Genomic DNA, 14,658 nt, shown 5'->3' on the forward strand with positions numbered 1-14,658 from the left:
ATCAATTCCTCATTGTTCCTACCAATACAAATTTCTTATCATAAGACATAATTGTCTCATCTCTACTGAAGATATTTCCTCCACTAAGGAAGGAATTTATGAACTCCTTTTGATGTAATAACTCAACTTTATCTTCATTTGAAACACAGTAATCATCATACTTTACTTAGCAACTTTTAGTTTCATTCAAGATAGTTCCATAAGATGGTTTTTCTTCTGCAAAACCTGCATTCACGCACAACTTGTCAGTTGTAAAACCATAAGACCTCATGATCTCATTTGATGATTCAATCACCAAGTCCTCCTGTTGTTCCAAGTTCTTTACATGACTCAAAAATATTTCAACAGTATTCTCTTCAATCTCATCAAGTCCTTCACCTGATTGTTGATATCTTTCTCTACTTCTTCTTTCATAACATAATTTAGAATCTGTCTGTCTTCTTCCTCCTTTACGACAATATCAATAAATTGTCCTTCTTCACATGTTTCACCTGCAAACATACACAAATTATCACATTTAAAATCATGTGACCCTTTGGTCTCACCTAAAGTTTTAGTCTTCAAGTGTTCATCTTCACCTAGAACTTCACCACGTTCTACTTCACAAATGGACACTTCCATTTCCAACTCAGCTTCTTTGGGTTCTTCCACCAGGCTCTTCACTTGCTTCTGTTGTAGCCTTCTCTGTAACTTATGCCACTTGACTCGCTTTTTCTTCAAGACCCAACCTAGTCATTGGCTTTCCTCAAGTATCATACTCAATACATTGAATTTTTCTTTCATCTCAGCAATCTCTTTGTCAATTTCCTCTTGACTCATCCTCTTGCCATTTTCCTTGGCATTCTCTTTCTTCACTTTTCTTCTATTGTGGTCTTCCTCAGAACCTCTACTATGACTATCAGTAGTCATCTTCTTCTCCATCTCTATGAGTTCTTCACTCACTCACCCTGAGCTGCATTAAAGCCTCTTCTATAGCAAGTCCTCCTTGCTAATACTTACCTCACCAAGCTTTCCTCTGTACTTGGTCTTTTGGAAAGCACTTGGTTCTCTATCTCTGGAACCTCTTTGAGCACTTCTCTCTGCTCCTTCTAGGCTTCAACTCATCTGCACCTTTTAAGAACACAATTGTCCTCTTTATCCAACCTCTGTTGGAATTTCTCAAGGTTCTGCCACATTCTACTTTCATTTAGAAACTTTTACCAGCGTCTTCTATCCCTTAGCAATTCTACCCACATCCTCTATGGAATTGCCTTTGTGAGCTGCAACAATACCTCTGTAGTAACAAGTCTCCTTCTTGCTACATATGCCTCACTAAGCTTTTCTCCTCTGAGCTCAGTCTATTAGCATTTCTCTGGTTCTTTCCTCTGGAACCAATTGAGCACTCCTTGCTCTAGGTTGCTGCAATCTTCTCACCTTCTTATGCTGCTACCTTCAAGATCTCTACATGATCTTGTTCTACCATTCTCCTGCACTTTGAATGGATTTTTCTCTGTTTCTTGCATCTATAAATTCTGTTGCACATTATCTCTGTGTGCCTACTGTTTGTCAGATTAGAATCTGATCTCCTCTTGCTTGCATACAAATCTTAAAACATAACTCTGTTATAATTTTTTTCAAAGAAATTTTCACACAGAATTTCTTTATGCTGCCCTGGTACCAAAGGATGCCAACCTAAGCCGAAAATACCCACATTATGCAAATAAAATTGCAAGTCACTGGTCCCAGGCCTTAATCACCCTCATACATGGTGAAAACCTTCTTAAACCAAGGATTAATGTTCTTAATTAAATTTTATGCAGAAACGTTATATTTGACTGCCCATAGTCTAAACCTTCATTAACCTTTTGACTCCTCTATTTCTATTATAACTTTAGTATAATAGAAATATTACATAAACTGCTTTAAACCTTACCTTTCTTCCATTCCACAACCTTGCACATTTTCCGAGCTCACCTTTGTCACATTCAATCTTCCTCCGTTGATTTCACTTCCTCAGATCAACGGCTACTGCGCGATTTCCATTCATCCTCCAGAACTCAAACAAACTTAAACTCACATCCATAAACTTCTCGGATCCGCTCATTCCCAAGCTTTATCGGCTTCAATCTCCACCATTGATCTTCTACCCAATCCAACAATTGATGTTACACCCAATCAATGAAGCTTTACAAGTCCTCTAGGCATCGCACATCGTAAATCGCATTTTCTTAAGGCCAAGGTTCATTCACTCATGAAATATTGCGATGCGAAACTAATCGGCGATCCTCCACCATTTGATCAAGGAACTCTTGATCCAATGGTCTACATTGATATTGGACAGAATCTTGCACGACGTTTAACCGCCCTTACGGAGCCGATAAGGAATATAAATCCTGGATGTATAAAAGTTCAGGTCTGATTTTGAACTTAAATGTCGATCACTTTATGACCTGATATTTGTTGGATATAAGATGCCATCAAATCTATGGCTTGCGGGACTTCATCTAGCACACAGATTAAAAACGGCTCTACCCCTACAATTTATTGTGATGTAAGAGTTTGAAAATGAGATCGATGGCTAGGAGTGAGTGCGGGACTTCAGCCACGATCAAGGAAATCCGTACTCTCCTACCCCCGTAGTTCTTGATCACTGTCGATCTGACAATCCAGATCTATTCCTCGCCATTCTTCTTCCGCCATTAACATCCATCGATCTAAACGATCTGACGGTCCCTGTTTATCAACACCTCACTTCTTCGTCCTTCCCTTTACTTCAGTTTTATGCCATTTCTTCAATGTTCTTCTGTGGTTTTGGGTTTCTTCCAGGGTTCTGGTTTTTGGTTGTTCTACAACATAACTCCCTCCTGAGCTTAACTCCTCGTACTCTTATTCACTTTCATCCTTGAACTTCAATTGGATCCTTTGATTAGATTCGTCGATCAAACCCCGATCCTACATACTCCCCTTCTTCTCTGTGTTCCACCTGAACTCCACCTGCATACATATACTATGCAGAAATTTCTAGTTCACAAACAATTCATAACTCCACTAATCAATACACACCACACAATTCAGAATCGAATTCTCTGTATTGATAAATAAATATTTACATACGAGTCTCTCTCTCTCTCTGGCCTGATATTCTAATCAGTGGCCTTTGTTTTCCTACCTGTCGTAGGCTTCCAATCAAACCTCTAACTCACAACCTCTAACTAGCTAACTAGCTAACTATCTAACTTGACTAACTCTTTTTATGCCTTTTAGACTTACATTTATACAAAAGGAGTCTATAACCAATTTCTGGTTTAGATCCTTAATAATTTCAACTAAAACCTAAGAATCCTCTCAATCCTATAAATCATGAACTAATTCCTAATTCAAGATCTACAATTAATTTCCAAATCTATCAATTCCTATGAACTCTCAACTATCATGATTCTCTCATGTTCTCCTTCATTCGAGAACATTTACAATATGCCTCACAATACTTAATTAATTCCTATTTTCACAAAAAATCACTCAAAACCTAAGTAATTACATTCATTCAACATTTAGGAAACCAACTTCCTTAAAACACAAGACCCCCCTATGTCTACTAAAATACAATGATTCTTTTGAGCTCAATGCTCCTGCATCAGGTGCTTACACTCTACTTTCACTCGCTAACAGTTGAAACACGTCACCACAAACTCTGCTACATCCCTCTTCAAATTTGGCCAATAGTAAAATATCTTCACCACCATCAGTGTCTTCTAATAGCTTGGGTGACCTGAATAAGGTTTCACATAAAACTCCCTCAAGATCATCTTTTTGAGCTCACTCTTATTCAGTACATATATCTTATCTCAGAACTTGACCAATCCATACCCTGTTGACCTGCACCTGTACCTGTACCTATACGTGCACCTATACATGTAACTACACCTATACCTGTACCAACACCCTACTGCAACCTGTGCCAAGTCAGTCCCATAGGAGCTCATAACTGCCAAATGATGTACCTATACTCGTCTACTGAGAGCATCTACCACCTGTTCTCTTTAGCTTTGATGTACCTGATCTTGAAATCAAACTCGTTGATCATGGCCAACCATCTAGCCTGCCTAGCGTTCAGATTCAGCTGGTCAAACAAATACCACATTCCAATGTGATCACTCATAAGCAAAAACCTCCTGCCAAGAATATAGTGTCTCCACATCTTCAATGCATGTATGATCGCTGCTAAGTCAAGATCATGTGTCGGGTATTTATGCTCGTGCTTGTTTAGTTTCAGAGATTCATAGCATACCACTTCTGCATCCTGCATAAGGACTCCACCAAGTCCCGTCTTACAAGCTTCTGTGCATATTACAAACTCTCTGTCCAGATCTACAATCTATAGCACTAGTGCATGTGTCAAAAACTTCTTAAGCTCCTCAAAGCTAGCCTCACACTCCTCTTTCCATTCAAACTTCTTACCTTTCCTTTGCAATGACGTGATAGCATAAGAAATCTACAAGAAGTTCCTGATGAACCTCATATAATATCTGCCAAACCCATGAAATATCTCACCTCATCCACACTCTTAAGAGCTACCCACTCCATGATGGACCTTATCTTCTCTAGATCTCCTAAAATTCCCTCCTTGGAGACAACATGCCCCAAGTAATGTACCTCAGTCTGAAATAAATTACACTTGCTGACCTTAGCATACAACTGATGCTCTCTCAACAACCTCAACACAACTGCTAAATTGTCGGCATGTTCTTCCTCATTTTTAGAACATACCAGTAAATCATCAATGAACACAATAACAAAATTATCCAAATACGGATGCAACAAACTATTCATCAAGCACATGAATGTAGCTAGAGCATTAGTTAAGCCAAATGGAACATCAACAAACTCATAATGCCTGTACCTGGTCCTAAACATAGTCTTGTAAATGTCCTCCTCTTTGATGCATACCTGATTTTATCTGAATCTCAAGTCAATCTTCAAGAACACTATTGCTCCCTTCATTTGATCGAACAAGTCATCAATTCTCGGCAAAGGGTACCTATTCTTGATAGTCAATTTGTTCAATTACCTGTAATCAATGCATAATCTAAGGGTACCATATTTCTTCCTCACAAACAATCTGGTGATCCCCATGGTGATACACTTGGCCTAATGTATCCCTTGTAGAAAAATTTCCTTCAACTACAACTTTAACTCAACCAACTCAGGTATGCTCATCCTGTAAGGTTCTTTTGATGTTGGAGTTGCCCCTGGTACATGTTCAGCACATTTTCATCCTCAACCTCCTTACCCTTATCACTAGAAATATGTGCTGCAAATAACATACACCCTTTCCTGCAGCTACGCTTTGCTTGCATAGCTGTCACCATCCTAACTAATGTCGCTTTCTTCTTACCGTACAAGACTCTTGGTTTCCCATTATCATCAACACACTCAATGGCTTTATCATAACAATCTACCTTGGTTCTATGAAGATACAACTAGTCCATGCCCAAACAACATACTGTATGATCCCAACGATAGCACATTTAGATGTGATGCACTAGGCATAACATTCAAATCAAATGCACAAGCTCTTACCCAATGATGCACTTGATTCTTGGTACCTATAGCCAACTGCACTAATTAAGAATCTGCAAATTCTGTACAAATCTACCTCTGAGATCTATGTATAAAATTTGACTGTAGATTAACTCGATAATGCAATATACCAAAGCAAAATACTATAATCTACTTCTACTATCAAACTTGTGGAAGCTTAAAGATCGAGCTGAATCAGAGCTAAACGCATATAACCATAAGAAGAAGAATCAATGCACATGAAACATAGAAAATACTAAGGGGAAAGCCTCAGCTAAAAACTCCATTATCTGTATTATCATACAAGATGGAAATATCTGAGAATTACACAAAACCTTAGCTCTCACAGCTAGCCAGCTCTCAGTACAATCCTCTTGGATGCTCACAGGAAAACAAGGCTTCTCACAAACATTCTCCTTAGCCCTCCAAGCCTCCTATTTCCTTGTGTTGTTTCTCCTGGGTGATCCTATTGTTACCAAGTGTAACAATGATCACTCACACTAATCTCACATACTGTAAAACTACGCAATCCTCAAGGAACCTTACCTTGATTGCATGGATGAATTTCCTTTATAGGAAAACTCATGCAACTGATAGCACAATGTCCATGTCTTTAATCCTAACTGGGTATTTCTCTGAATAGACATGCATGAGTTATTTATGAGAGAATCTTCAGTTATCTGGAGTACACTAGTTTGATGCATGCATGCATTAACTAACTAAACTCACAATTAGTTCCTCAAACTGTTTGGAACTAATTTAATTGGACATAACTCAGTTAACTGAGCTAACTAATTACAACTCATCCTTATCTCCTTAATCAAGAGATAATCTCCTTAATTTAAGGGATAATTGTTGCATGACTTCACAAAGACTTCTAGCTTGAATTTCTCCAACTAATTAACTCAAGATGAATTTATTAATTATTTTTCAAGCAACTAGTGATACTAAATTCAAATTTTAATTCAAGGACAAATTAAAATCGGAGTATTATGAATGTTATTTTTAGCATTTCTTGTTCCTATTCTCAACACTCCCTCTCAACAAGAAATGAATTCAACTCGATCCCGATCCCGATCCTGAACCTTTGGAATGTTCTGCATGCAACACTTCTCCCTAGTGTTGTTGCTCCAACAACTCCAGAAACAAAAAATATCCAACTTGAATCAGTATGATGCATCTGTCATCAAAGTCTCGGATTGCTATTGCCTATGTCAACTAAAAACTCTACGCTTCTGTTGACTCTGCCTTTCTACACTGTTGTCAACCCTTCTCTGCGCTCTTCAGTATCTGACTGCTCTAGCCTCTGTCACTTTGGTCTCTAACTGCATCAATCATACTAATTCCTCCCGCTACTATGTACTTTGGGCTCCCATAGTAAGGTATGATCCATGAGATAAAACCTCTCAATTAACCTTGCCCAATTTTAGCCTTCTTGGGACTATCACTTCACATCACCCCACCTCACACCTGGAGGTATGGTTGCATGTGATCCCTCTACTGACTTGGCTCGAAATTTCCCCCTACCGGAGGTCTCTACATGAGTGGATGCCTCCACTCGGTCTCCTCTCAACATCTCCAATTTACGCTCCTCCACAATTGTCTTAGATTTCTTCTGGGACTGCATGTTGAGAGGTAATTTACTCTCCCTCTCAACCACCAAGTCTCTAACACTGGCCTTGCTCCTCAAGGCTTTGCATGCATCTTGAACCTCAAGAGCATACAGGTTCTGAACTCGTCAACCTATCTGTTTCACCTGTCCCATGGTGATGTGTCTAAGGAAAACCTTTCCCTTACTAAAGACAATATCGTAGCCTTTGTCCTCCAACATCGTGATCGATACCAAATTCTTCTTCAATCCAGGCACATACTTCACATCGGTCAAGGTGATAAGAGCTCCATGCTTCCCCTAAAAAGCAACCGTGCCCACTCATGAAACACTATACCTTTCATCGTCACCATCTCTATGCACATCTTGAGGTCTTTCTCCTCCAAGGTACTGAATAAACTGGTCATGTGAAATGAGGCTCCACTGTCAAGAAACCAATGACTACACATCATAGATGACACCATGCATGCAATGAGGGTGAAGTCCATCTCAAACTGAGAGGCTAATGCCTCACCTTCAGATCCTTCCAAGGATCCCTTCTTGGACTTCTTCGATGGGAAATTAGTCGCATAATGACCCATCTCGTGACAATTAAAGCATCTCACTTTAGATTTGTCAACCTTATTCCCTCCATGAGAAGAATTCGATTTGGAATGAGAATACTTCTCCTTCCCTTTCCTTGCCTTACTTGCTAAGGCTAGATTTTCTTTACCCTCCTAAGATGAAGAACCATCTCGTGTGCTCCTCCTAATCTCCTCTTGCATGAGACCCAACCACAGTGATTCCCAATCCGATAGTTTCTCCCTTCCATTCACAGATTCCTGGTAGCTATGCCAAGTCTTTGGAAGGCCAAGGAGACCGAGGCTTACCATATCATCATCAGAAATAGTTATTCTGACACTTCCAAGCTCATCTCTATAGGTGGTGAGCTTGTTCAAATATGTGGAAATAGCATTGTCGTTCTCCATCTTGATTCTTCGAAGCTTACCCTTGAGTGCCAATTTCCTCTGGTCACTATTGTTCTAGTAGAGGTCCTTCAATGTCTTCCACATTGAATATGGAGTATCCTTTCCATGGAGAGTCGAGACAATATGGTCTCAAACTCCCTCCAGGATTATTTGTCTCGCCCTTGCCACACACTTCTTTCATTCAGCCAATTATTATGCATTAGCTACAGCTGTCTTGGGGATTTCTTGATCAATGTAATCCTTCAAACCATTATCTTCTAATACAGATTCCATGTGATCTTTCCATTCTATGTAATTTGAGCTACCATCCAAGGCATACTTGAGTCTCAAGCAATAGAATGCCATTGACCAACCTGAAGTATGAGATGAATTCAATTTGTACCTTCAATCTTGAACTTCAAACTTCGAGTTCTATTCTTCGTATACTATTCACAGCTTTGATAGCCTTTGCTCTGATACCATGTAGAATTTCCTACAAATTCTCTACAAATCTACCTCTGAGATCTATGTAGAAAATTTGATGTATATTAGCTCAATAATGCAATATACCAAAGAAAAATACTATAATCTACTTCTACTATCAAACTTGCGGAAGCTTAAAGATCAAGCTAAATCAGAGCTAAACACATATAAACATAAGAAGAAGAATCAATGCACATGAAACATAGAAAATTCTCAGGGGAAATCCTCAGCTAAAAACCCCACTATCTGTATTATCATACAAGGTGGAAATATCTGAGAATTACACAAAGCCTTAGCTCTCACAGCTAGCCAGCTCTCAATACAATCCTCTTGGATGCTCACAGGCAAACAAGGCTTCTCACAAACATTCTCCTAAGCCCTCCAAGCCTCCTATTTCCTTGCGTTGTTTCTCCTAGGTGATCCTACTGTTACCAAGTCTAACACTAATCACTCACACTGATCTCACACCTTGTAAAACTGCGCAATACTCAAGGAACCTTACCTTGACTACATGGATGAGTTTCCTTAATAGGAAAACTCATGCAACTAATAGTACAATGTCCCTTTCTTTAATCTCAACTGGGTCTTTCTCTGAATAGACATGCATGAGTTATTTATGAGAGAATCTTCAGTTATCTGGAGTACACTAGTTTGATGCATGCATGCATTAACTGACTGAACTCAAAATTAGTTCCTCAAACTATTTGGAACTAATTTAACTGGACATAACTTAGTTAGCTGAGCTAACTAATTACAACTCAAATACAACTCATCCTTATCTCCTTAATCAAGGGATAATCTCCTCAATTTAAGGGATAATTGTTGCATGACTTCAGAAAGAATTCTAGCTTGAATTTCTCCAACTAATTATCTCAAGATGAATTAATTAATTATTTTTCAAGCAGCTGGTGAGACTAAATTCGAATTTTAATTCAAGGAAAAATTAAAATTGGAATATTCTAAATTCTATTTTTAGCATTTCTTGTTGTTATTCTCAACACTGTAGCCAACTACACTAATTAAGAATCTACATGCAATTCTTTACTCAAACCACACTTATTCACCAAGTCAGGACTAACATAGCTATAATTAGATCTAGGGTCAATAAAAATAGAAATAACTTTCTCACAAATATTACCATCCATCTCAATGATAGATTCTTAGTGTTCTGCTCCCTATTGTCCATGGCCGCATAAATATGAGGAATACTCTGGCCAACATCCCCAACCATCCGCGCCCCCTATGCAATGTATATCTTAGGCCTACCACCCTGATGCTGTGGAAAATCTCTCCTAATGGACCAGTGCCCTCACCTCTATGTTGCTACTGTTGTGACATGTGTCCCTGTCTAGCTGCATTAATATTTTTTTACGTTGCAATATTTTCCTTCCCATTTGCATTATGGGGCCTTGTTCTCTTAGGCTTCCATTTTCCTCTACCTTTGTCTTTTCCTTTCCATCCATGCTGAGATTCATTGTTACGTTTTTAATATTCATAGAAATGCTTCAATTCCACAATAACTTCCTCAAGTGACCGACGTTCATCATACTCAATCTGATCTCTAAATTATAATGGAAAACCACTGAAAAATATTTGAACTTTAGCCTTCTCATCAATAAGATACAGTACATACCTCAATAGCTCCAGACACTTGGTCATGTACTCTTTATATGTCATTGATCCCATATTTAGTTCGTAGAATTCCTTAGCCTTACTGTCATAGTACCTTTCTAACAAGTACTTCTTCTTGAAAAGCCTCTTGAACTCCTACCAACTCAAGTCATCTCTGCCGATGTCTATGACTCACTTAACATCTTCCCACCAGATGTCTTCTTTACCTTCCAAGCTAAAGAGAGCTATTATAGCCATCATGCTATCTGTGTACTCATGCAACTCAAAGAATTTGTTCATCGCAAGTATCCAAGCCTCTTCATCTTCTGGCTTCTTCACATCTCCATCAAAAGTAGGTGGTTTTTCTTTCTTGGATTCATCCAACAAGTATCCCCTATCATTCCTCCTATAAGGATGATATCGATGATGATCATGGTGACTATAAGAACCAAAACTAGAATAGTACATGTACTCGTCACCCCTCCTATCCGGAGTGTCCAACAACCTTCCATCTCTCACTGTATCATATCTACCTGTCCTATGTCTACCAGGAGACCTACTACCATATGCCCTATTAGTCCCATCCCCATGTCCATGGCTGATCTAAAGTGTCCCTTGTCACTACAGGTCTAACAAACTCTGAAGAAGTATAACATTAACCTTTGTTTGCTTCTCTTGTGCCTGTATGATCTGGTCATTATCTTCCTTACAAGTCCTTATCTCTCCCTTCAAAATTCTCAATGTAACTTCCAAATCAGAAGAGTTCCCAACACCGTACTGCTCTTCAGATTTGTAAGGAGAGTCTTTGTAGTCAAACATCTTGCTATCCATTTGATCTCTTTCCTGCAATGAATAATATGTTAGATAAACCAAGTCACAATAAATCAATGCACCTTAGTATAGCTCGGGGAGGGTACCTTGTTTGGAATATCGCCAAATAAACGTGACACATTTATAACATAAACATAATAGCATATATACATATAATAAGTAAGTGCATCAATGCATAAACATCATTCTAGCTAGGATTCAGTCATCAATGCAAGGCCATATCAACAATGCATGTTATGACCTCATGCATGAAAACAACCATTACTCCATTGTACACATTGCCACATGCAACCAATAATATGCATAAGCAATGCCTAACCAACTACACATACACATAAATGCATATAGTCGAAAATAATTGATCAATTCTTGGAATCAACCTACAAGATTGATTCATTTAATCAAAATATTCAAGAGTGTAACCTAACATATATGTAGGAAACTTAAAATCAACATGTAAGCGACATATAACAATATGAAACTAGTCATACACTCATGACAAATGCATCCCACAAAATCAACATCAAATTCTCCATGGAAACCTTACTACAACCCAAACTAGAAATCAAGCAAATGAAACAAGCACATGAAATGCAAGTGTAAGAGACACACATGCAACTGGCATGCATGCATGACGAACACACACTACCCATCCAGTCCAATGTTTGAACCATGCTCTCATACTACTCTGTAACACCCTCCTCCCACATCTACCTAAGTAACTAGCCAACCATGGTAAACATGAGACGAGAGGCTGCTATGATTGGATTCGACCTCCTATGTGACCTTAAGAAAGTGGAATCAATGGAACCATCACACATAGTCATCCAACATGAACTTCAGAAGCCTCGAGAGACATGTGAGACACTTAGGCAACCTGCCACTGGGTCCCACTGGTTTTATGGACATCTTAAGCCTCAGTCGCTCTCATGCTATAGGCAAGGGAGTGACCAGAAACCCAAAGTTACTCTGACAAGCTTGTCTGCTAGTGACCAGAGACCAAAATTTATAGTTTTGTGCCAGTGACCCCAGGATTTAAACCAGTTTCTTAGGCCTAGAGCTCAGGTCGCTACCTATAATGGAGTGATAGCTTAAAATTAGTAAAAGTACAAGAAAACAATGATGCAAAATAAATAAGTTGAATAAGACCTTAACCAGACCCCTACTAGCCATGACAGGAATTTCATCAAACATATCATCAACATGTAACCTACAGGTGTAAACAACATAATTAAGTGTATGGATCTCATACTAATCTGAGAATCACTATGAACCATTGTTCCCTCATGTCATTTGCTGCATTATCATCTATTAGGTCAGAGACACATTATCCATTCATATACAGGTAAAAACATGTTGAAAGCCATACATAGTTGTTGTCATAAAACATACATATAACCAACATATTAGGGACAAAAATATCATAAACATATCTGATCCGAGTTGACTCAACTCTTGGATTTAACAAGGATCTTTTACTTTCATGATGTGATTAGAATTGCATTTAAAATAGCATAATTGAAAATATATGCATGTTGTAAAGAAGAAGGAAAATGACAATCATCAACAACATAAAATAACAAGATGTTGATAACGAAGTTTGTCCAGGAGAGACTACGTCTCTGGGCCCCAGTGTCAATATGGTGTAGGCCACTGCATTAAGTGTTGTTAATAGTGATGATGTACATAGGTGGTGACGTCGCTATCATACAAGGAAAATGCCCTCATGCAGGAGTGGCTCCACGAAATGTTCCACTACAGGAACTATCAGTCAAAAAGGACTCCTATCAATATGACATAAACTCATTCATGATGATAATGAGCATCCCGCCAACATGGCATAAAAAGGATCTCAATGCAAACATACATGGCGACACATGAGTATCCCATCAACATAACAACAAAGGGATCTCAAACAAAACATGATGAATCATGACAACAAGTACATCCCACAAATGATTCCACATCACATCAAGCAGAAATCATGAAACAAGTAAGAAAACAAGATCCCACATCAAACATCAAATAGGGATCTATGCAGCACAATGCACCTCATAGCAAAAAGAATTACATGAACACACTGCATATACCTCACATCCTAGGGCCATCTGAAGTTGGATGTCAAACTGCTGAAGATGGCCATACCATCAATCTCGCGACATCGAATCTCATGGAATGACTTCTCGCACATTGAATGCTGACACATCCACTCCACTTAGAAAAGTGGCCAAAAAATGAAATGATCAAATGGGAAATCTGAATGCACCATCAGATACGTGGCATCAAATAAGGTAAAATCGACTGTCAAATTTCTGAATTCTGACAAAGTGAGAATCTGGGGCTTAAGGAATCTCTTAGATTCCCCCTAAATTCCTCAAAGATTCCCTCCTCCATGTTATCTAAAGAACTGCTACTCAGATCAAAATTCTGAATGCGGCATTAGATTCGTGTCACTAAGAGGTGTAGGATATACATAAAGTTTGTCCAATTTGGACACTGGCAAAATTTCGCCCTCTTGAGAATTTGGCTCAATCATGGCTCCACCTGTGTTTTTCCAAAATCATGGTTCCACCTACAAAAATTAATTAAAAATTATGTCTCGTCTGCATGCACACTCCTCTGCTCCTCCATGCCTGGTGCACTAAGAAAATAAAGGTTTATATAAGGTTCCTGGGCGGAAACATCAATGAATGTCATTTGGCGTTGTGGTAAGGTGGACTAATGGAGGTGGAGAGGTCAGGGGATCAAATCATGACCCCTCCGAAATTACACATAAAAGTTATATATATATATATATATCTATATTAAAAAATGGTGCAGTTTATTTTAATCTGGAACTGTTTCAGGAGGGTAGTTACGTATGGGCACGAATAATTTAAGTTTGGGTTGGTGGTCCATTGAATACGGCAGAGTGTTTTGGGTGTGACCGTTGTATGGAATGGGGCCGCCGCATGGTGGCGGACTAGCCCACATCGCTGGCGCAGCTTCAATACCCACGGCTCTGCATTTAATATATGGCATGATGTTGGTTTGGTGGGTGGGGCATGGGTCGGGTCCACCGTAGGTGGCCTGCCCACAACCCTAACATATGTTTAATTTATGGTGGTGGCTGGAGGGTCTAGCGAGGTGATGGCCGTCAACCCATATTTAAACATAAGTTTTGTTATGTGATGTAGTTGGGCTGGCGGGGGTCATGGCCCGTCGGCCCTTTAATAATTTTGTTTTTTTGTAATATAGTTTGGGGTTGTGGGGATGTTGGCCCGCCACCTGATATATATATATATATATATATATATATATATATATATATATATATATATTAAATAATAACATATTTTTGGAATTTGTCTAATATAGAGGATATTAGATAAATTAACGATCCGACAAATTCGCTTGCTTTCGGGAGCTAGCTTTTCTTCCCCAGAGTTGGTCAAATTGTAGGACACTTAAACCTGGCCCATAGTCCAACTTTGACCAAAACTTTGACTGGCTCGTTCTCCCTCATACGAGCTCGGATTAATGAACCTTTTGCGCCACTGCAATCATGATGAAAAGATCTACACTCTGGTCCTAATTTGAAAGTATTCTGATCACTTTGATTTTTGAGCTTCCATAAGC

Source organism: Pinus tabuliformis, chromosome 2_1 (assembly GCF_031772625.1).
Source record: "Pinus tabuliformis cultivar Carrire ecotype Pingquan chromosome 2_1, CPIR1, whole genome shotgun sequence".
Taxonomy (NCBI): domain Eukaryota; kingdom Viridiplantae; phylum Streptophyta; class Pinopsida; order Pinales; family Pinaceae; genus Pinus; species Pinus tabuliformis.